At 41.7% G+C, this 25271-nt stretch overlaps 1 protein-coding gene across 3 annotated transcripts in view; it reads right to left on the minus strand.

Annotated features, from left to right (window-relative positions):
* The window catches only part of LOC113446945 (armadillo repeat-containing protein 12-like), an 81869-nt gene that overhangs the window by 24857 nt on the left and 31741 nt on the right, over positions 1–25271 (minus strand). Inside the window, exon 1 of one of the 3 annotated variants that reach the window (XM_087929665.1) lies at positions 23788–25137. The exons of the other annotated variants lie outside the window; for them this stretch is intronic. The gene's annotated coding sequence lies outside the window, so the exon portion shown is untranslated. Of the gene's footprint in view, positions 1–23787; positions 25138–25271 lie in introns of those variants that run through there. 3 annotated transcript variants of the gene reach the window in all.

Consider the following 25271-nt stretch of genomic DNA (forward strand, 5'->3'; position numbering starts at 1 on the left):
GAGAGCGCTGACCCTGTGTCAACCTCCATGTGGCACGGTTTACCTTCTAGGGAAACGGAGAGAGAAATTTTACTAACAGTGTGGCCAGTACGCCTGGCACGGCGGTGCGTGCGACAGTTTAATACTTGCCTCTGTGGCCCCGAGTGCGAGGACGGGGGTCTGTGTGCAGCGCTTTGGGGGGCTTGGCAGACTCTCGCAATGTGCCCCCTCTTATGGCAGTTGTTGCAAACGGCTCCTTTAAACTTGCAGGTGGCCCTTTGATGTGATCCCCCACAGGCTAGGCACAGCGTGATGTGCTTGGGTGGACCGGTGTATTCTTGTTTGGCCCCTACCTGCGACCGTCTGTCATTGGTGAGGCGATGGACATCGTTCTCATCGTTGTGGGCTTCCTCCGCTTCCACCTCTTCGGAATGGACTGGGAACGATGCTAGCTTGGCACTAGGGCCCTGAATTTCGGTGGCTGAGTTCGTTGCTAGCTCGGCTGCTAGGGCCTCCTCTACCGCTTGCGCAAGGCTGAGGTCTTTTTTAGCTAGCAGTCGCCTCTGTAGGTTGAGATCCTTGACCCCACAAACTAATTGATCGAGGAGCATGTCCTCCAGGTATGTTCCAAACCCGCAGTGCAGGGCTGCTGTTCTGAGGGCGGCCATATATTGATTGATGGTCTCCTTACTTGATTGCTTCCTCATACGGAACGTGAACCTCCTGGCGATTTGTGAAGGTCTGGGAGCGTAGTGGTTGGTGAGGATCTCAAGCAACTCGGACCACGGAACGTTTTTAATTCTCTCGGCGCTACGAGTGCTGCGGCGGTATCGAACGGTGGCTCCGCAGTAGATTAGGAAATAGGATTTTTCCGATGCTCTCCCCGCATCCGCCAGGCCGACCGCATCGATGTAATGATTGAAACGGTTCTTATACGATTCCCACTTCTCTTCGTCTGTTTTAAACCCGGGGAATACTGGGTTGGAACTCATGGTGCTGGAACGGCTGGGCTACCTGCGGAAAAAATCTCTCTGGGACTACGAGCGCTCGTGAGTTACTAGTGATATCAGCTCTGGAGAGGTTTTTTGCTAACCTCTCTTTCTCTCTCTGGATTACCACGTTGGCTGCTAGCCGTTGGAGGTGTCTAGATTCGCGCCAAAAAAAGTGGGCGTTAGTGACTCTCTACAGCGCTGTGCTGTGATTCCTACTGGCTCGAAATTCAAATGACACCCGTTTGAATTTCGCGCCAAATGCAGAGCGGCTGCGGCTCGCAGCGCTTCACTTTCCCCATAGCGGGGCTAACAAGCGGCTACAGACGCTTCTAACTTTTTGATTCAGACCGCTTTCTCTGGCTGCGGATCTGCGTTTGCTCTTTTTGATCACTCGTTTTGTTAGCTGACCGCTCTCTGGCTGCGGATCAGCGTTTCCTTATCGCCAGCTGATCGCTCTCTCTGGGCTGCGGATCGGTGGCTAGTGACTCAGCGGTTGCAAGGTGCATCTGGTAGCCATCCCATCCTCGTCGCCAGTGTTAAGTTTGAGCAATGAGAGGCTGAACCAGAGCATGAGTGCAACAGTACTTTATTTTACAAATAAAGGGCTGACCGTGCTTGCCAAGCCTGGAACTGGCTCGCAGCAATCAGCAACCAGTTGGACCCCGCAGCCTGCTTTTATAGCTGGCTGCTGGGGAGAACCAACCAATGGGAATGGGGGAATATCGCCCACACAAAGTGAGTGGACCTGAGTGAGAACTCCTTGAGTCCTCAGGACATAACACACACTATGCTGCGAAACTGATGTAGAGCACAATTTATCAACAGTGTTGTTGTCTCCCACAATAGCCTTTTTCAATCTCATAAAGAAGAGGAAAAGACTAGATTATGTACACCTGACGTGCTTCTGCAGTTCTTAAAGTAGAAATATTTTAGAAGGATATAAATGGGTACTTAGTGTTAAGTATAGCGTCCACTAAATAGACTGGGGATTCCTCATATCCTTATTTACACCATCTGTACATGTTTCTCAACTTTCACTGCAATCCGGAAACTGTTAGAAGAACTAGACCATGATATTAAAAGTAATTGGAGGGTTTGTTAAAAAAAAAAAGAAACCAATGTGACCTGGAATAAACTATAAACAAACAAAGCACAAGAATTCCTTTCAGGTGCATGATTCAGCCTGCCAAAGTCAATTAAATTCTTACCATTGATATAAACAGGATCAAACTTCCTATATATCCCAGATGACTCCATGACCAAGCTTTGTAAGGAATTCACATCTTTGCAAAAAGCATCTTACTAAGATTAAATCTTCAACCAATAGCTCTCCTGTACCTTGAACTTTGGAAGTTCCTCCAGAAATGAAACTGCCAGCCAGTCTCAGAACTCTGCAGAGAATGATCCTTTCTCATCCATTCTTATGGATGGAGATTGCTAGCAAAAGTCAGGATGCACTGATGCATCTTGATATATGTCTGAAAGGAACTTTTCTGTTAAATGGAATGCCACAGCCTTCAAATAATACATTTTGGCAACAATCCTCAGGGAATATATCTGGTCCCATCCTACATGCTAATGAAACTCAGCTTCAGAACCAGAGATACTTATTTTGACACTCATAGAAGCATCGTGTTCATATAGCAAATATTATTGGCTAGGGGACTGTGATACAATCAGATTTACATTCAAAGTTCAAGGTGTGGTTCAATAGCAGGTTTTTACTCTCTAAGGATAACATGATGGTGGTTTCTCTTCTTTCTCCCAGAGTTTTGGACTATATGCATATTTTTCATCATGACAGCATGGCTAGATTTCAGCGGTAACAGGAAATGTAGTTAAAAACTGCTGGAAGGCACCAACTTGTCTCATCTCACTAAGACAAGCCTTCTTAAGCGTGCTGGCACAGGAGGCCTGTTGGATATCCCATAAGTCAAGAAACTCTGGCTGGCAAGCGTTTCCAGAAGAGCTCTCTCTGCTGCAGCCTCAGCATTCTGGAACACCTTCCGCTACCCCTACCCCGGGGTGAGGTCTGGCCCCACTGTCCTATCCTATTCTTCAGGGCCCAAAGACCTATCTCTCCCAGTTGGCTTAGGACCCAATAGTGGAGTACCACACTAATGGTGGCCACTAGACAACTTAGCTGACCCCACCGTCTCTCTGCGCTTCCTGCTCCTTCTCAGCTTTCCTTGTTTATTTTTATTGTTTCACTGATTTGCTATTATGTTTACATTTTTCCCCATTTTACTGTTATCAGCCACTCAGAGTAGCCCCACAGCTAGAAGGGTGGCAAATAAAATTTATAAATAAATACACACATACACACACACACATACACACTTGGGGAAAGTTGTACATCCTCCTGGGCAAAATTTCCAATTAGTATAAGGCTTTGACACATTTTCAATATAAGTTTCAACAAACCTTCCCTCCCCCATTTCTATAACTATATAATGTGCTTAATTGTACTAGCATTATGTGCTAAGAGTATTGATAACTATGATTGCCAGGAATAAATTGTGATTAGCAAATTCAGTCCTGAATTTTCTATTCTCCATTCCTATCAAAACTTTCCAAAGCCTTGCTATGCCTATTTACTGCAGGGAAAATCTGCACAAGATTGCCAGATGCTCAACTTATATTTGCATGGCTTTTTTTTTTGTTTTTGTTTTGTTCTCTCAGTGAAGTGCATTGGCTCCTGTTTCTTTCTTCATTTTTTATCCATTTCTGTGTTAAATGTAATGCTAAATGATGGGCAGAAATATCCAGAAGATAATGAATATATTCCACCAAAGTATTTGCACACTGAGGAAAGCTTCTACTTCTGAATGTCTACTTCTCATGCCTCTGTTTTTTTTAAAAGTAAATATCCAAGTAACACCAGATGCCATTTTTCCAGCAAAAACTTGCAAATGTTGAGAAGGGATAATTTAAGTCTAATATGCTCTAGAACAGGGCTCCCCAACCATCGGTTCCCGGACCGGTACCGGTCCGTGGATCATTTTTTACTGGGCCACAAAGCTTGGGCGCCGCCATCTTGTTTTGACGGCGCTTCCGGGTTTTCGGTTCTGTCCGGGTTTTCAGTTGGAAAGTGCTTCCTGATTTTCAGTTGGAAAGCGGCGGTTCGTGCCTTAATTTCGTTGAAGGGGGGGGCGGCTTCGAACGAAGAGCCATCCCGATGGTGGTGGAGTCTCGCGTTACTCAGATAACGGTCCGTGGAAGAATAAATAATCGTGAAACTGGTCCCTGGTTCAAAAAAGGTTGAGGGCCACTACTCTAGAAGGAGCAGATTAGAAATCCATGGCCTAACAAGTGAGAGTTACCTTTCCATCCTAACGTTTTATTTATTTTGATCCATAATCAGCAAATTAGAAGGAAAAAAACACAATGGAAAAGGAGAAATAATAAGCGTTTAGTCTTGCCCCATCTGTGCCTTGTTTCCATTGCAGCAACGTAAAATTTAGCTATTTGCACCAATGATAGATAACTGAGAGAAGATTCATATAATAATCACCCATTCTTCTTGGGTATTGATGCAACAAGAATATGACATATCTATTATGAAGAGCTCTGTAGAAGTTACAATACAGTAGGACATGATATATGGTAAAGTGTTTCTATTTCCACTGAATGTTCCACCTTCTTTTCTTTTAGGATTTCAAGCTTTTTCTTCTTCCTCATATAATTTTGATGAGTGCTTCTACCTCTTGGCAGTCCCTTTGTTCCTCTCCTTTCATAGAAACATTCTGTTCTTCATCACTTTATTTTATCTAGCTTATCCTACATTTTTTTGTTCCTCCCCTTTCCATTGCTATTTATGTGCCTGGTTTTTCTCTCTTTTCATGTAGGTATTCTAGGCCAGTGATCCGCGAGAAAATTTTGGTGGTCCACATAGAAATGTCACCCTCAGAGCACCCCCCCCAAAGCAATTAATCTAGGCTGTGCACAAACACAAGGCTCCGCTGCCCACTTGGCCCACGGGAACCCTCCCCGTCCATTCACTCCATACCTGGCAAACTTGCCTTCTAAGTTGCTATTTTTCCTTTTTTTTTCCTCGACCATCAGCTGTTCTGCTGTGCCGGGAGATTTAGATTAGCTAGAAAGCAGGAAATCGTTGGATTTCTTGCTTTCTAGCTAATCTTTAGATCTTCGGTTCTGCTTTTAATCAGAGCCCGAACCTCCCTTAGGACTGAAGGTTCTATTATTCAGTGCAGACTCACGGCAAGGAAATTTGAGAGACTGAGCTAGCCGATGGCAGATAGATAGATCACTGAATGATTGTGTGAGCAGCTCAATCTGCCTGCTTTGCCTGATTTTGGGTAAAAGTTACTCTTTTTTAAAAAAATAAAAAAACAATATTTACATGCATGGTGTGTTGTGAGTTAATTTTGTGAGTTTGCTTGCAAGCAAATTTTATGTGACAGACTGAACTAGCCAATGACAGATAGATTTCTGAATGAATCTGTGATTCTGTGAGCAACTCAATCTGCCTGCCTGCTTTGCCTGATTTTGAGTAAAAGTTGCTCTTTTTTATAAAAAAATCAATATTTACATAAATATTTATAATATTTACATACATGTGTGTGTGTGTGTATGAAAGAGAGAGAGGGAGAGAGAGAGAGAGAGGTTAGATCAGATCTCTCTTTCTCTCTCTCTCTCCCACCAATGCCAGCAAACCACTGTCATTCAAAATTCATATTAGTTGTCCCCAGGATTTAAAAATATGAGTTTGGTGGTCCCTGAGGTCCAAAAGGTTGGCAAACCCTGTTCTAGGCTACGTCATGAAACTTTCTTCTCAGGACATTGAAAATCTGTCACCCCTTGTTTGATGGAGGCCTGCGCAATGACATTCCCTAGGTGTGCCACTCATCTATAATCCTTGCCACATAATATTTAATTTAGAAGGGTTCATATTTTGGGCTTACACAATGAATTTGTGGCAGTTTTTTTTAAAAAAAAGGCTTAACTCACTTACAGATTTAGCAATGGGTATTTTGATGGCTAAAGCCATAGTGTCATGAGCCCATCGGAGTCTGAATCTGTGGAGGAAGATGAGCTGGAACAAGCTCCAACAGAGATCGAGAGGGCGGGTCGGTTGGCCTTGGAGGAAACTGGGGAAGGGCAGAGCCAGTCCGGGCAAGGCTTTTCAGAATTAGAAAGGCTTGTAGACTGGGAGGAGCAGGAAAGACAGAATTCAGGTGAAGAGCAAGGACCACCCCCTCCTGATCCTAGAGCACAGAGAGAAGAGAGAAGGCGAGACCAAGGCTGACTGAGCGAGCTACAAGGGAGGCGAGTGCCCTGGCCCCTTCACAAAGCACACCTGGGGACTGAGATATAAGGAGGTACCATCGGGAGAAGCATTTGTAGGGAACAAGCGTTGAATCTGTGGAGCCTTGTGTGCACTTGGCGATGCCTGGAGATTACTGTACTTTGTCCTGTGTGGCTTGCCTGGTTTGCCTGGCTTATTGGACTGCTACAGGAGTGGGTTTCTATCGGTTCTGTCCACCTCTGTAGAACCGGTAGCTCTGAAGAGCAGCAGACATAGAACTGGTTGCCCACCCATCCACCCAGGCTCTTACCTGACCTTTATTTCCTGCTTTTTCAACTTCAGCTGCCGCACGAGGCACTGCTGCAGTTAAAAAAGCAGGAAAAAAGTCCTTTTTCAAAGGCTGCTTCTCTGTACGCAGTGTGCTGATGACGATTTACAGGCACGTGCAGCATGCAGGGAAGCACATCGTAAATCACTGAACCTCATAAATCACCAAACCGATAGTTAACCCTGTCGGATCCCACCCCTGGACTGCTGGCCCTGGTTACCATTTGGCTAAACCTGGTTTATTGGACTGCTGGCCCTGGTTACTGTTTGGCTAAACCTGGCTAATTGGACTGCTGACCCTGGTTACTGTTTGGCTAACCTGGCTAATTGGACTGCTGGTCCTGGCTACTGTTTGGCTAAACCTGGTTTATTGGGCTGCTGGCCCTGGTTTCTGTTTGGCTAACCTTGCATATTGGACTACTAGCAGTCAGAGGCTGCCGAAGGTGCATGTGAGAGCTTTGCTCCAGGACTTGTAGTAAACGTGGGGACATTTGGGGGCAAAGTTGGAGCAATAAAGGGGAGTTTGACCTGTTCTCTGGCTGTATTGCTTTTGTGCCACGCCCCGGGTCATCACACATACAGTATATGGCAGAAAACCATTTATAACCACTGGTAAATGTTTTATATATTTTAAGGAATTCTTAACAACAAACTAAAGAGAACATCTTTATTACAACACTACCTAGGAAATGTAGTCTTCCTGTAAAACAAAAGCTTCCAAACTATGGTCTACCAGCAGTCTGGAGAATAATTGAACTAGTCCTTCACTTGATTATAAACAATTTTCTGATGATGGAAATCGAGACTGTTTCAACCAGGCTAGATGATCAAATAAGCTAGTCAACAAAGTTCTAGTCCATAATTGTTCAGCACTGGTCTCCATGATGCTGCAGGAATGAAAATTAGTATAATGAGTTGCGTATGTTTTTGAAGTGATTTGTTTTGGGTTGTTTTTTTTTTTTAAGTTGAGGCTTCGCAGTGTAAAAGTAAGGTGATTTGGGGGAAGAGGACCAGAAATAGACAAAAGGGAAGCACGATTCCACAGTTTGAAATAGAAACGATGTAGACTGTGCCATCATTTCAACTGCTCACTGTTTCTGCATTCTTAGTTTGCCTCCTGGGAGGGATATAACCAAGAGTCCCAGGTATTATCAGTCAAAAAAGCCAAGATGCTACTCACAATCATGCAACTGAAACCTCTCCCTTCTTCCCAATGCATATAAAAAAGCCAAGGGCTTTGATCATATGGCTATGTCCACATCTTGACCTTTTGGATCATTTGCACAGACACCCCTGCTAGGCACAACAATGAGCAATATATGCTGAAGAGGATCTCATCCAAAGCCTCGAAATACTTACGTTGAAATTCCTATGCATGAATCTGCAAGCTGTTTGCCACAAATATTTTTTTTAAAAAAAAAAAATCTCCTCAGATACCACAGATTTGTGAGGTCATATTTATCCACATCCAGTAAGGGGCAAGCTTTCCTAGGAGTCATTGGAAAGTCTGTCAGTAAAGATCCATTTTAAAGTCCAAGTGAAATTCATGCATAGGAATTTCAACAACCCCAAGTAATTTGAGATGGGTTGAGATTGGCCAATACCTTGTTCCTGTAGTTCTGACCTGATTTAAACTCAGTGCTTTCACATTGAGCTCCCATATAAGTCAAGAAAGGTAATCTTTGGCCTGAAGCATTCCTGTGTTTTGCTTCTACTTCTGCTGGTGGGGAGGACGGGTATAGTTCAAGACATCAAAAGCCTTTGAGAAAAGCATCCAGGGGGCAAGAATGTCTTCAGCTGTTCTTTGGGAAATGAGAGTTTATATGGCTCTCTCTGAAAAAAATAGCAGGCAGAAAGTCCTCAACTTATAAGAGCTAGTTTAGTGACCGTTCAAAGTTACAATAGCACTGAAAAACCCAACTTATGACCATTTTTCACACTTTATGACCGTTGCAGCATCCCCAGGGTCACAAGATTTACATTCGGATGCTTGACAACCGGTTCATCATTACTGACGGCTGTAGTGTCCCAGGGTCATGTGATCAGCTTTTTGGCAAGCAAAGTCAACGGGGACGCCAGTTTCCCTCAACAACCGTGTTGCTAATTTAACATCTCTAGCGATTCACCTCACAACTGTGGCAAGAATGGTCGTAAATGGGAGCCAAACTCACTTCATAACTGTTTTGCTTAGCAAACATCCATTTTGGGATGAATTGTGGCCATAAGTCAAAGACTACCTGTCGTTTGAATTCTTGTTATGGATTAGAGAGAGCTTGTAGTAGATTAGCACAGAACTTGCACAGAAGTTTGTTTGTTTTTTTTCCCTTTTTTACACAGGTTAATGGCTCACCGGGCAAAGTAAGATACCATCAGAGAGTTTCACTAGTGGTTTTGACTGTGGCTCCTTGTAGGATTTGTTTCGCTTTTGGTAGTTTCAAACATAACCGATCCTATTCAATCTATTTGATCCTGGCCTAGAATGCCTTAGGGCGGCAGTTGTCAGGACCCAGATTTGCTTCTACAGATTTTAAACTAGATTTGAAAAGCGCGAATATCACCGGTAAGGTATTAGCCCATCTCTAACTGTAAGGTGAATTGTTAATCAAAAGGATACATCATGAAGACGTTTCTGTTGTTCTTGGAAGTACAGGCTGTGGAAGTAAAGAGATTTAAAATTACTGCAATAGCCCTGAGTCTCACATAGCTTTCCTCCCTGAGGCAGCCTGATGGTGTCCTTCTGAACATAATCATTCTGTTTCCCATTTTAGAGATGGATAAAGTGAGGTTTTGTGCTGCCTATAGCTTCTGAACCTAAAGCAGAGTAAGAAAAATAAAACGAGCAGGAACGCTCCTTCCTGATTCTCTGATCTTGAAATAGGAGGCAGGCAAGAATGTGAAGACAGACAGACAGCTGGAATCCATGAATGTCTCTCTTTATGCCTTGCAGTCTCCGTGTCTGTTGCTGTGTTTCAGGAGGACTGATGCTGCTGACCACAAGCCCGCAGGAGTGGTTTATCTAGCGACGCAGCACACCCACTTCCCTGGCTGCTGAGTCAGGCTGTTCCCTTTGCTGCCTCGTGCTCTGTACATTGTGTTCCAGCTCTCCTCATTGGCACGTAGCCCAGCTCACATCAGCTTCTCGCTCTTGTTTGTGTTCTCAGTTTGCACTGAGGGCTGGTTTGCAAGCTCCGCAATCCTCCCCTCCCATCTCTGACTGCTTTCCTCATCCTTGCAGAAGCTGGGGCTCCCCAGACCGGAGGGAAAGGAAGCCTTCGTACAAGGCTGGGATAGCATCAAGTATCCAAAGGGCACAGTTCTTTCAGAAAATATGGCCTCTGATCAGCCACAGGTTGCTGCCTGGGTGTTATTCTGGATGTAAAACGTCACCTTGCCCTGCAGATCTAATGAGGCAAATAAAAGAGATCATGGTTACAGCAAACTGACATGCATGATTACATAGAGCCTTCCTGGGAATGTTTGGAGCATTCTTTCAGCGTCAGTTGATTCTAGTTTCTAAAACCCCGAGTAAAATGTTGTCTCTCCACCATTCTATTAACTATCTTACTGCATGTAGGCAAACACAGAGGTTTTTGGCACCTTGATATTAATTATTTCTGTGCCCCATGCTGTAATCTAATTTCTTCCTTCCATTGTTTGGGTTAACTTTTTATAGTAACTCAAGGGGAGGCAATGCTATAGCTATTGCCCCTGATGGACATAATAAATTAATGCAGGAGCTATGTATACTGGTACGTTGACTATATCCGTGTACCACTTCCACAATCCATGCAGAGACTTTCTGTCACATGAGAGCCTGATTATAATACTAAAAAACTAACTTTGCTCTCAGAGAACTGGTATGCTCAAACACAACTGTTCCCAAACTTTTGGGGTTGATCCTGATACAAACAATCAAACAGTCCTCTTCTTGGGGAATGTCTGGCCTCAACTCATAAATACAGAGATGTTTCAGAGATTCACAGGGCCATCTGAACACCAACAAAGTCTTCAGAGATTAACGAGATCATTTTAGCTATTACCAAGTGTTCGGGAGATTAATGACACTCTCTGAAATACTCATAATGTTCTGGGGCCTGGCAATGACCTCAGGGTCACATAAGGCTGGGAATATCTGAAAAGAAACATGAGTGTATTGGGAGTTGGGTGGGCGTATGGGATAGCAGCATGAATTATAGGGGAATAAGTATTGAGAAAAGGACATGCGGGATCAGAGGCTGGGATTGTAGCTATGGAAAGTTCTCTTTCTGTCTCCCTCCCTCCCTCCCTCCCCACCCCCTCTCTCTAGATCCAGAGATTTTTGTAAGCTGAATTAGGAGCACGAAAGCTAGAGATTACCTAGACCTGGTATAATAGACAAAATATTCCATATATAAATCTAGAAACATGTTATCAAGGTCCATTTGCATCTAAAGTGCCTTCTATTAAAGTTAAGTTATCAGGAAACTCAATCATAGGAAACTAAGTCAATTGTCATTTCCAGTTAAAACAAAAACTCCTTTTGATACTTGAATTGTTCTTTGGAGTCAACAGAACAGATTTAATGCCCTTTAGTCATTATGTTAGTCTTGAGGCTAACATTATTTATTCATATTTATGTAAGTCACTCAAATGTCTAGGGAAGAAATCAGAAAAACCCCACTGAATAAGCCACCAAAAATAGATAGATAGATAGATAGATAGATAGATAGATAGATAGATAGATAGATAGATAGATAGATAGATATAGATATAGATATAGATATAGATATAGATATAGATATAGATATAGATATAGATATAGATATAGATATAGATATGGATCTTTGGTTGTTCGGGTTTTCTCCCGCGTAAGATTTGAAGTATCTAGGCAACGTTTTGATGAAGTCTCATTCATCATCTTCAGGCTTCTGTCTTCAGCTCTGTGCTTCTCTGAGTGAGAACCTCAGAAAACACACACACACACACACACACACATATATATCAGAAAACCCCCACTGAATAAGCCACCAAATATATATATAAAATTATCTCGGTTTTATATATATATATATATAAAACCGAGAGAATTTTATAAACTAAAGAACCCTATGTGATTGAATCTTACCAGCTTGGTGATATCATTTAAAGCTTACCAAAGCTGAAGAGAAAATCTTAATCTTTGTAATCTTCTCAAGATTTGGAGATCATTTAATGTAATCTGTTGTTTCTATTTTAAATTCCTAGAACCCTCCAACATCTCCTGATAAACTGCCAATTTTCAAGGTGTGGAGACCTAAAAATGAACACATTAAGCTTCTACAGAGCTTAACAGCTATATTTTAAAAAGAAGCCAAAAGACATCTTGCCTATCAATGATCCTTATAAATCAGGTGATAGAGTTTACCAGTAGAGTTTAATCTGGAAACAAAGAAAGACCCAATCTCTGTGATTCAGTGCCCCAAGAAAGGAATGTGGTCGAAAACAAAATGTAACAGAACAAGAATCCAAACCAGTTCTTTCCAAATTCTGCACGGGGTCCCATCACTGGGCATCAGAAGATGTAGAGCTGGTCAAGTCATTCAGCCTATGAGAATATGAGAATGAGACTCCTAGCAGCAGAAGCACCTGTGAGACAATGACGTCGGGAAAAGGAGCTGTTGAGGACAGGTTTCAGAAGCTGGCATCATTCTACTGGTGAAGTATTGACTTTTTAAAAACTGATTTGTGATCCACTGAATAAAGAAGCACAAGCTTGTTTCCTGGAGAACCAAGAAAAACCCAAGAAAAACCAGGTCCAGGGCCATCAAGAGAAAAGCAATTTGCTGTTTTACATGATGATGATTCCCTTGCACAGTTCAAGGCATCCTCTCACTCTCCATCCCCTAACCTCCTCTAAAGAATCCCTTCTCCTGCAAACCCCCAGCCTGAAATACCTAAGTCACTGCTTGGGAGGAGATTCGTATGATTTGTTACACTCAGGCCGGAATGTACTTTGTGTTACAAATGGCTTTGGTCCAAAGCTCAGAAGCTGGACTTTATTTATACTTCCCAGCTCCAGACTCAGTTACATCCTGCTGTCAGTTATATATGTCTGCCTGCCTTGCTCTATCTGGGAGAAGGATGACCTGGCCTTTAAAAAGCCATTCATATCATTTAAGGAGGAGAAAGCAAAACAACCATGTCTGCCTGCTTTCCTTTCCAATGAACAAATCATCAAATGAGTTCTATGAAGAGAAGGGGGAGAACATCCTTGAATATCAATATTTGGGTTGCCCAAATAAGAGAGAGTAATCCTAAAGTGACAGCTGCTTTAGCATGAACTTGGCCAACCCAAAAGGTTTTTCATGCTTCCTTTCCACATTAAAAGGGCTTCGATTACTTTTGATTAAATAATTCCCAGGTGGACCTTTTAGTGGAATGTGGGCATGCCAATTCCTTAAAGTAATTTCACAATGTTTTTAACGCAGCTCGTTAAATGCATGACGGTTCCGTAACGCTTGGTCTGACGTATCTGGGAATACATCATGTCCATCATATAATCCCAGTATCTGGAAACTATGAGGGTCTGGATGGTCCACAGCAGGCTTCAGATGAACCCTGGCTGAATTGCTTTGCCTTTGAGGCCAGCCAATTCTAGGACTATGCCATCTTTCATGCTTGGCAGGAGACTATAGATCCAACCAGAGAGGCATGCTGTGGGTTCCATCTCGCAGGGAATTATACTTGGCAGGTCCATGGAGGCAAGCCTTCTCTGCTGTGGTGCCCACCTTATGGAACATTCTCTCTCCCCTACCCCCAAAATAATACCAGTTCCATCCCTTCTTATTTTCCAGAAGATCCTCAAGACCTGGTTTTATCATCAGACCTGGAAGAAGAGCAGTGAAAGCTTATGGTGTCTCCATTGCATGTGTGCGTGCGTGTATTATATGACTGTTTCACATGCTTATTGTTTTCATACTTGTTTTTTGCTCTATCCCATCCAGAGTCACTTCTTGTGATATGGGTGGCCGTATAAATTTAATTAAATAAATAAATCAGCCCTCCTCTTCTACTCAGAACTTACTTACTCCCTATTGAACACACAGGGAGGCTATGTTCTTTTTTTTGCTCGCCACTAGTGTTAACGTGTCCAAAAGGTTTTTGCCTGCTGTAGATTTAATCAATTGGTGAAATATCCCTACTGTGATTACAGTGTGCATATGTACTGTAGGAAGTTAGCACCCACCCCCTCCTAGAAAATTGAAATAGCCTAGGAAATATTAAAAAGGCAGAATATTTCCTCTAAAAAGAGTAGAAACTCAAGAAGCAGAAACTCACCTCAGAAGCAGAATCTCACCCCCTCCTTTGTTAATGGGTGGGTCATTAAGGCCTGGGCCAGAATACTTTACATAACAAAGATCTGCAGGTAAAGCTATAGCAATTGCCAAAAGCCCTTTTAAGGGCATAAATCATCCAGCAAGGCTAGACCAAGCCTGGAACTCAGGACAGCCTACAGAGTTGCCCCTGGGAGTCTGACAACCAATGAGATACATTTCTTATATAGGAACAAGAAACACTAAGGTGGGTCCCAACAAAGGTTATAAAACACAGGCACTCCCAGCAACTCATCCCTTCTGGACCTTCTCTTCTCACCCTTTTTATTGATCTTTTCCCTTTCACTCTGGAGCTCCAGGCCATGTGGTCCTGTCCACCATTAAACCTTCCAAGCAGCCTCCATGTTTCCAGTGTCTTTTTCCCCACTTGGAACTGAACCCAGAAGGATATTTCTTTCAACAGTACATTTGCAGAGGTAACCATCAATCATCAATCAATAACCTTAACCCTATCCCATTTGGCAGAAAAAAGGTGTGGGACAACTGAAATGAATGGACACAATCGCTTAGTACACAAAATTCACTGCAGGACAAACCCTTTTTGGCAGAGCAAAAAAGGAACAAGAAGAGCCATTGGTATTTTTAATTGTGTGAATTAGTGTTTTCTATTTTGCATTGCACTTTCCCCTTACAATTTTGTTTTTAAACAAAGTCTTACAAGTTTGCCACTTTTAATTATATTTATTGTACCAATTTTTCCATTTTTTCTAATCACAGCTGAAGAGAAATTTTTCTACGGATATGCTTTACTTGAAAATCTACGTACTTTATTTTTTAAAAAAAATTCTGTAGTCATATGAAAATACTGATTATGAAGACAATAACCACAACAACACGGTGAAAATCAAGCCACACCAGCCTTCTAGCCAATAATGTTGAAATGTTTTATCTCTAGAGACAGTTCATTTATATATTAATCTGCCTTAGTTAACCATTTGAAAACTTGATTTGCACATTTTCATTCTAAATCATAGCTTCTTTCCTATCTCTACACATCCCTTAACAACAAAATATTTCACAATGTCATCCGCAAAACAACATTACGGGGTTAACATGTTCCAGAAAACACATTTGAAGTGTGAAGACATAAAATCTAGTATTGCTTTTGTCATGGGCAAATGATATATGACTTCAAGCAAACTGCCGTTCCTCTTTACTTCTCCATAATAAATGAGCCATATTATTTTGCAATGTTGTAAGGTAAACAGAAAAAAAAGGCATGATCTGACTTTGCAAAATAAAAGGGCTATTTAAAAAAGATAATAGCTCAAATAGTGCCTCGAGAAATGACTGGGTTTTTAAAAATACATTTTATTGAAAGTTTTACAAAGAATGTGAAAACTAACACAAACTCACAAGGAGTAAAAATAGCAAAGAAAGAAAAGAAAGAACAATCCAGTACTGTTCTCAGTATGTTAGTCTTCACCAGACATTCCCTCTTTTTTAAATTCAGCTCCTATAGTCCTCGAACAATGTGGCCAACTTCCCATTACACAGAGTAACAGTGTTCAGAGTTTCCTAGGGTGACAACAGTGATTGAATTTTAGCCTGTGGCTGAATTCTAATACAAGTGTGTGTGGAATAAGATATACCTTAAGCCTTTTCAAATGACTTATGGAAGAATAAAAAGGCAATGTCACTATGTCCCACTTATGTTTATACCTTCTGCAATCTGCACCATTTCTGGTCTAAGAATATAACTGAATATTTGGGATTTGGAGATGGCTTACTTTGAGCACAATATAAGAAAGAGAAAATAGACTTTACAAATAGCTTTAATATGTGGAAATTGTAGGGACTACATATCCAGGAAGCCCCCAGGGGTCAGCATTAACTCCAAGGCACAAAACCAAACCAGCTATGGAAAAATGGAGACAAAAAAATTACTTACCTATAAATAATTTTTAAATGAAATAAATCATTAAGACAATCCCAAAGGGTATGGGAAATTTGGGGGAATTTTAATTTAAATCACGATAATTGACTAAGTTTAGTAATTTCCAGGCATAATGAAATTACAGCACCAACAGCCTTGATTATTCTTAACACGTTAAAATTAATCTGCAGTTTGTGCACATTGTACTTACCATCAGCTGATCTCAAACACTTTCAGTGTGGTTCTATTTCTACGCTCATAAGGTAGGAATTCACAAGTGGTCCTATTGCCAATCATTGCTTAATCCTGAGTGAAGAGCAAATCACAACTGGCTGTTTCTTCCAAATTGGCTAATCGCTGAAAATACTGTTCCCAGAGCTTCCACCATTCCATGAATTAACAAAGAGCCCTGCCTTCTTCCTCCACTTTTACTTTCTAGCACCACATGCTGTGTGTGTGTTTGTTTTTACAAAACTGTGGTTGGAGGCAATTGCAAAGGAAGATGCAGATTTTTTTAAACTACGAAGAAATACATGCCAACATCTCAACGTTCATCATCCTCCAGATCAAAGTGGCAGAACAAACTGGTGAAAGTGACATTCTAGATTATCTTGGCATATCCTGCATGTGGCATGGACAGTAGAATGTTTGGTAAAAAGATGCCTACAAAAGTACAAATAAAGATTACTCCCTTATCTGGGCTAAATGAAAGAAGCAGGAAGATACAAAACATGACAAGCAGGCCCTTCATGATAAACATTTGCCCACCACTGTTGGAATTTGTTTCTGAAGTGAGGGAGTAAAAATGCAAATGACTTTTCTAAGGAAAAGATGGAAATGAAAATTTCAAAAATGCGTGTTCCATCAGAGTTGGTCTGCAACGGTAGCAATGCATGCAATATGAGTGATTAAAAAAACAGATTCAGCACATCTCAGGACACCCGGTTCGGAGAAGGTAGTTTAAACTTTCAAAAGTATTCTGCTAGAATTCATATAAATCATTGGATTTTCATGAGCAATGCTGAGATCAGTGCACCAACTTCTATAGTCTGCACTGAAAGTGTTAGAAATAAGGCTGAGCCATTTGTTGAGCTTGCATGATTATTGAGATAAGAAGCAAGGGAAAAGCCAATGAGTTGGAAAAACAAAATGTATTCTTAAAGACCAAAGTAGATGGGAGTATGCAAAGTAAAGATATTATTATGCTCTTTTAAAACTTCTGTTAACAGCATAGATTTTGATAAGGAAGGGATGTATGGGACCATGGCTTATACAGGTAGCCCTCAACATGCAACCACAACTGAGTCCCAAATTTCTGTTGCTAAAGGACACATTGGTTAAATGAGTTTTGATCCATTTATGACCTTTCCCACTGCAGTTATGAAGTGAATTGTTGTTAAGTTGTTAAGTGGCTTCCCCACTGACTTTGCTTAGCAGAAGTTCGCAAAAGGGGATCATATGACCCCGGGATACTGCAACCGTCGTAAATACGAGTCAGTTGCCAAGCGCCTGACTTTTAATCATGTCATCATGGAGGATCACGGAGGATGCAATGATTATAAGTATGAAAAACGGTCTTGTCACTTTTTTCAGTGCCATTGTAACTTTGAACGGTCACTAAATGAACTGTTGTAACTCGAGGACTACCTGTAAATAGTGGGAGTTATTCTTCAACCAGTTTTGCCCCTCTGTGGATATATTCCTTCTCCAAGGTTGCTACGGGTAGCATTGCCATCTAGCATATTTGTGTTCTGTAAGTAATTATATAGCCTACATAAACATGGCCATGGGCACAGTGTTTGCAAGAGAGTTTCCTTGCTAGGCCAGCCAGCCTCTTGCTCAAACCTCCCAGATGTAAATTTGGGATAACTTTCATCACAAAAACAGGCTGGGAAAAAGTATAAACTCTCCTTTCTTTCTGTATTGCAAAATCCTAATCCAGAGTAATCTCCCCTTGTGTGCAAAAAACTTGAGAGCACAGCTGCTGCATGCAAGAGTTTAAACCCCAAGGAACAACTTATGCATTTCTCTCGACATATCTAGTAAAATGTGAAGAACACTTAGAAACTGCAGCCACTCCAGAATACAGCAGCCCAGGCAGTTATGGGCGTGCCATGGATACCAAGAGCCACACTGCTCACCAGGAACCTTACAGGAACAATTCAAAGAGCTGGTTATCACCTATAGAGCCCTTCAATATACGGCTTGATTATCTGAGTGACTGTCTCCATAGTTTCCACCCACCCTCTATGATCAGGCACAGTTGCTACGCTTCAGGTTCCATCAAGTTGACATAAGCCACTAGGACACTTTTGTGGTAGCATAGAAATATGCAAAATAAATGTATATAGTTGAATAAACAAACAAACAGAAGATGGGACCAGGAAATGGGACTTATCTATTGTAGCACCTACCCCCCTGGAATGGTGTCTTCTTAGGCATTCATTCCCAACCCACCCACCCACCCAGTGCTCTTCAAAGGAGTCCTACAAACTTGGCTCTTTCCTCAAATGAGATCCAAGCACCCCTTCTCTGCTTGATTTTATGGAAGGGCAGAAACTATTAAAGATACAGCTGTGCTGAAACAAACAAGCAAAGAAACAAAAAGGTTAGGGGACTGGAGCATGCTATCGTATCCCCAACTTACTGAATAGCCTGGGGGGGGGGGGTGGACTATCGGAAGGATGGTTTAGCTTTTGTCTCTGCTTTTATCGATTAAAAACAGACAGAAAGAATTAACATTAATCCATTACCTTATCGCAGTAAATTGTACTGCTCTAATGCTAGAGGATAGAAAGTACATATCTATGTATTGCTAAAACTCCCGTGTCCATAATCTTTCATTGGGTGAAACGGTGCATCACTGCAGAGCAGAGTCTTTTTATTCAGGTACCTCAAATGGGCTAACTTAGAGAATGGTGGGGCCTATTACTCCAATAGGAATGAACACTTTGGAAAGTTCTTGCCATTTCAGAGTTGCTGCCTCCACTGCTGGTCAGCCCTGCTGCAGGGGCCATGTGATCCTCATTTACAATGTTCCCAGACACCTTCCCACAAGTCAACAGAGAAGCCTGGGAAATTTGCATGGAGAAAGCCAACGGGGAACACGTGGTGTGGCTGCCAGCAGGAGCAAGGTAGCTGGTTTGACTAGCATTCTTTGTTTGGGTAAGGGAAATATATCTGAAAGGATGAGCCAATGGGTCATAGGTTGTCTAGTCAGTACACACACACACACACACAAAGAGGAAAGCGACATTAAACAACTAAGCATTGCTATGGAGAATGTTTGCAAACCTCTGATAAGGTTCAGCTGCCAATCCAAATAGGGTCTGAATGTGGAAAGGGACACAACAAACACCAATTTGTCTTCTCCTCGACGGGTATAATGTCTTGGGACAGACTTGAATACCTTACACCAATTCAGGCTAATGATTCATCTCTACTAATATTGTTAATACTATTGGCAATTAATTTTTAAGGTTTCAAGCAGGAGTTTTTCCCAAATAGAACAGAAGAATGTCTTAACTGAACCTAGCATGTTATGCATGTCTATTGTGAAGATCAGATATAGTGATACGATCCCAGCTGCTAATTTCCCTGAAATTCCCTAATTGGGACAATATCATCTTTATCATAAAAATTGAGCAAGTGCTAGTGTTTCTTGTGTGTAAAGGTAATAAAAAGCTTGGCCCGAAAGTGCTTTGATAACTGTTTTGGATTTTTACATTAAATCTTGATTTGCAATCAAAAGCTAAAATGAATTTGATTTAATGACTATATGTTTGTTTCTTTCCAACTTCCACATGAAAAAGGCTGTTTGCATAAACTACATTTTCCTTAACAATCAGCATGAGCTCCTGAAAAGCATCTGTGTTAAGTTTGAGCAATGAGAGGCTGACCAGAGCATGAGTGCAACAGTACTTTATTTTACAAATAAAGGGCTGACCGTGCTTGCCAAGCCTGGAACTGGCTCGCAGCAATCAGCAGCCAGTTGGACCCCGCAGCCTGCTTTTATAGCTGGCTGCTGGGGAGAACCAACCAATGGGAATGGGGGAATAACGCCCACACAAAGTGAGTGGACCTGAGTGAGAACTCCTTGAGTCCTCAGGACATAACAATCTGCAATGTACAGAAATCAGTTTTCATAAACAAATGAAAATGGCAGATCATTATCTGCTACAGTTCGGAACCCAATAGCAATTTAGCCTACAAGATAATAGCCATCTTGGATTTTTAGAGTACTAGTCACCTGAAGTAGCAGAACCAAAAGTAGTTTCTCAATCAAAACTCAAAAAATTAGAGTCTCTGAACCAAATAAATGCAAGCTCTTCTAGGGGCTACTTAGTGACAGAAACATGTTTATTACCAAGACTCTATATCCAGCCAAAGTTGCTTACCAGAACTTGGGCAGTTAAAGTCTGTTTCAAGATCAGAGAACTAATGGTTAGAAATGTCAGAAGTCTGAAGTTACAAATCTCCATTAACATGGCATATAAAATTACACATTTTGCTTTCTCCTTAGCTATGTCAGAATCCAGTACAAATACAGCTAGAATAACTTACACCTTAGAGATCTTATGGGCAACTTTCTGCTTGTGTTGTTTGAGTATGCATGGAAGCGTGAGAGATACAGTATTACCTTCTTGCTCCTTTGGATTCTTCAGATATTAAAATTATGGCTAGTACTTCCTGGGAGGAGGTTAAGGTCTTTTCTTTCTCAAAAAGACAATCATTCACAATTGAATAGATTTTGAATTACTGTTCTGCAGTATATTGAACTTGCTGTTTCTGGACAAGATAATGAAATGGGAGTTGAGGCTGGTTAACCTTGCCAAGAAAATAAGATGTTAAAATGGAAGAGTGTATTCTTTCTTACTTTCTGGAATTTACTTTTTTTTTTTTTACTATTGAGCATAGGACCTTTCTGGACCATCCTTTCCAAGACTTGGCGGCACATAGTAGTACTTTCTGCACGATCCAGAAGATAATTGAAGTTCTACTTTATGGTGGAGAAGTTCTGTTTTATGATGCAAAAATTCTGCTCTGAATTCCATATCTTTAAAAGTCATTAAGGAATTGAAATAAAGAATTATTAGTATGCAAATAATACACTCATACCTCTTATTTCCCTAGATAAATCTCAGGAAGGCAGAGAAAACATTCAGAGCTGTCTAGAAGCAGGTTTTGGATGAACGAAGACAAACCCAATTTTAATACAGAGAAGATAGTTATTATTGACTGAAAGTAAATCATGTAAGTAAATCATGAGTAAAAATGTATGATGAATTTTAGAGAGGCTATCCTTCAGTGAAGAATCAATAGTGTTATCTATTAAGAGGCAAATGTTTTCGGTGCCAAGGCAACATTTATCCACTTCATTGGTTCATGCATTGTGGCCCTATCTGGAAAAAGCAGCTCTAACAATGTTATACCTGCACTAGGCACATCATGAGAGACAGCCCGGGAAGTAATTCAGTGGCCACACACTTGTGGGCTTACAATAAATAATTTGATCTTCTCATGTGAAATGATTACCATGTGGTTAGTGTTCTAAGAAACCACTGAAGTCCTAAATGGTTTGAATCCAGTTTTGAACCCACTTTTCTCCACATTAAATCTCTCATGGTCATTGTTGACCATTGGTCATGGAAGTTGTTTCTCCTGTGATTTTGTAAGCTAACATAGCCAGAGATCTACATTTGGGAAATGCTAGGAAAGAGATTTAACTGTTGGTACAGAACCACTGACTAGCAGAGTATTAGATATGGCTATACCATACAGGTGGTCCTCGAATTATGACCACAATTGAGCCCAACATTTATGTTGTTAAGTGAAACATTTGTTAAGTGAGTTTTGCTCCATTTTACAACCATTTTTGCCAAAGTTGTTAAGTGAATTGCTGCAGTTGTTAATTTAGTAACATGGTTGCTGGGTGAATCTGGCTTCCCCATGGATTTTACTTGTCAAAAAGTTGCAAAAGGTTGTCACAGCAACAGTCATAACTATGAACCAGCTGCAAGTATCTCAATTTTGATCACATGATCATGGGGGATGTTACGAAGGTGGTAAGTGTGAAAAATGGTCATAAGGCCCTTTTTCAATGCTGTTGTAACTTTGAATGGTCACTAAATGAACTGTTGTAAGTCAAGGATGACCTATACCTTACTGATTAGAATTTTTTTCAACTTGACAATTTTAAGATGCATGGACTTTAGCTTCTCCAGCATGGGAGTTGAAATCCACACTAGTTGCCAAAGTTGAAGCCCTCCCTCAATGAAAATCTATAAAAGTGGGACCTCTTGCAATACCATAAACTAACAAAACTACGTGAATCCAGAATCTAGAGTTTTTCCGTGCCTAAGTGTATAATTGGCAGAGAGTGTGTGTGGGCAGGAGAGACAGTTAGGAACAGGACAATAGTATGCACAGTTCTGAACAAAAGCTGTGAATTTACCCAGGAGACATTCAAGGCTGCGATAAGGAGTCCCTGGAACATTACAGCGCTACCCTGCCATTTTTCTTCCTACATAAGCATGTTTTTGTTATCTATTTACCATTTGGAATGTTAACGTTGAAATAACAAACCCAGAAATATAAAAACAAGAACACGTTATCAGTTCTGTGGCTTTGAAACAATGGCCACTTGCTTCTCCCTGAATGCAGTTGATATAAAAGTCAATTTACAGCACCACAGAAGAAGAAACATTCATTAGGTACATATGGTCTATGATGACACAAATTTCCCATATTGATTGCCTTCATGCAGCCAGTACATAAAGTACTCTTTACATTATCGCCAGTAAATATTTGGCATTCGGAAAGCAGGAAACAAGCTTGTCACTCAAGTATTCTGCTGAAAGCTTAGGCTTTATGGTTAAAAACATCTCTGGTCATAAATGCAGCCCACTCCTTGGGGAAATTAAATACCACAAGTCCTCTTTGCTCGCTTCAGTCTTAATGGGAGAAAGAATGCAATCTTAGGCTGCTGCAAGAGTCATTTTAGTTCGAGTCATTTTAGTTCGTTCCATTAATCCTCCTCAGTGTTAGTACATCCTGTCCCCGTTTCACAGACAGCAGCGAAAATGCTTGGGATGGGTCAGTTGCACCATGTTTAAAACTGCAAAGAACCCTTCATGCAGGAATGATAATTGAAGATTGTTTAGACCTATCTGTTGTTGCACTTAAATCGTCATCTGGAGCAGCTGCACCCAATGCTTACAACTGGTACAGAATGTACTAAGAGGCTATGCAGGCTATTGTGTAACTCAGAGGCCCCAACAAGCTGTAAACATACTGCCTATATCCTCTGACGTATTTGCTTAGGCCTAGGTTTCATTTAGCAGTGGAGGGCAGTGCTGTCCTGCCTCACTCAGTGTGCACAAGACACTCCCTGTTGTAAACTTCCAAAACATAAAGGATTCTTGCGCAAACTAAAGCATACTTTCTCTCTCCCCCTCCTCTTTTGGGTTAAAACTTGGCATCTTGTGATACCAGCCTCAGAACAAATATTTTTAGAAAAATGTACAAGGAGAGGGGGAAAAAATTAATGTGCCTGAATGAGGCAATAGTTTATCCAGGCTATTGCAAGAGACATCTACGCTGACTGCTTTAAAGCAGCTTTTTAAAGAATCTTTTGGAGCATATATATTATCAGCAGAGATTTTTCTGTGGGAGAGAACATATGTCATTCCATCTGCGGGACAGTGTCTTCAGCATATTAGTACATATACGATGATATGCAATATGTTCAACGTCCACGCATGTGGACCCTTGTATAACCGCCCGTCTCCAGCTATTCAGTATGTTGAAATAGCGGGCATTCGGTAGAATATTTGAATGCAGGTGAGAAAATAAAAGATTTAAATATGCATTCAGCCCCCCCACAATCATTCTGGGCGATTGATCCAAGCATTATTATCTTCCAACCTACCTAACCTATGTCATAAATCTCAAAACGGGACCTACCAAAGAGTAAGGGTGTGGATTACTCACCTTGTTTTCTCTCCACCCCCCCTTTCTCCCCCTTCAAGCTGGGCGTCTCACAAACTTGAGAAAGGCTGAAGTTGAAGCTGCAGCCGCCCCTATAATTCCTCCCCTGCCTCCCCTCCCCCACCCCATGGCTTTACAGGAGACTTTCTGGCCTTTGACACTTGGTTGAAACATGACACTATGGTGGTAGTGGTGGCGGTGGAGCGAGGGGGGGGTGTCAAAACCAGAGGTACATGAGGAAAACAAGAGGGGAGCTCCTACAGCTAAAACGTTTCAGCCCTTCTCCCCTCCGAACAATGTTTTTTTTTTAAAGTGACACCGACCTGTCGGTATAAGCCTTGGGAGACGGTGGATGCATCCCCTAACCAAGGGCTTCCCAAAGTTGGGTAAATTGTCTAAAATTGGTTAGAAGAGGTTTTCTTTGGGTAAGGACACATGAACCCATGAATCACCACATGTTTAAATAAGGGCTGAAATAAGAGTGAAATTCTGAAATAAGTGGGGTTTGGGTAATGGAGGAACACGTTTGGGAAGTACTGCCCTAACCCTTGCCCAAATGAGGACAGTAATGAGTTCCCCGCTGCTGAGCTGAAGGGCTGTCCATTCCTGATTGAATGTACCAGGGGTCTCCAAACTTGGCAATTTTAAGACTTGTGGACTTCAACTCCCAGAATTCTCCAGCCAGCTATGCTGGCTGGAGAATTCTGGAAATTGCAGTCCACAAGTCTTAAAGCTGCCAAGTTTGGAAACCTCTGTAAGACAGAAACCTACACCAGCATCAAATGAGCTATCATTAGCCTCCTCGTTGCTGATCCTCATTCTCTCTTTCACTTCTACAAATCTGATTCCATCCTGTATGGGATCAGAAACCTGCAAGTGAAAGAGCCTTCTTCACCACTTCTCCCTTTCTTTCTTTTCTGTTCCTGCTACCCAAACAAAAGCAGCAAAGGAGATAAGGGACCCCCCCCCCCCCTCAACTAGGGGAGGTAGAGTGGATTTTCTCTCCTTCCCACTTCTGCAGAGGCATACCAGCTGTAGAGATTTCCCTTCCCATGGAGGAAAGGAAGTGGCTTTTTAGCTGATTCCCCCATCCCATCCCACCTTAAAGGTAAAGGTTCCCCTCACACATACATGCTAGTCATTTCTGGCTCTAGGGGTGGCGCTCATCTCCATTACAAAGCCGAAGAGCCAGCGCTATCCAAAGACATCTCCATGGTCATGTGGCCAGCATGACTAAATGCCGAAGGCGCACGGAACACTGTTACCTTCCCACCAAAGCGGCCCCTATTTTTCTACTTGCATTTTTATATGCTTTCAAACTGCTAGGTTGGCAGAAGCTGGGACAAGTAACAGGAGCTCACTCCCTTACATGGTGCTAGGGATTCGAACCACTGAACTGCTGACCTTTCTGATCAACAAGCTCAGCATCTTAACCACTGAGCCACCACAGCCCACCTAACAGCTGGCTAATAGCTGTTTCCCCTGGC

The sequence above is a fragment of the Pseudonaja textilis genome, chromosome 3, assembly GCF_049901715.1.
Source record: "Pseudonaja textilis isolate UNSWEBS1 chromosome 3, rPseTex1.2, whole genome shotgun sequence".
Taxonomy (NCBI): domain Eukaryota; kingdom Metazoa; phylum Chordata; class Lepidosauria; order Squamata; family Elapidae; genus Pseudonaja; species Pseudonaja textilis.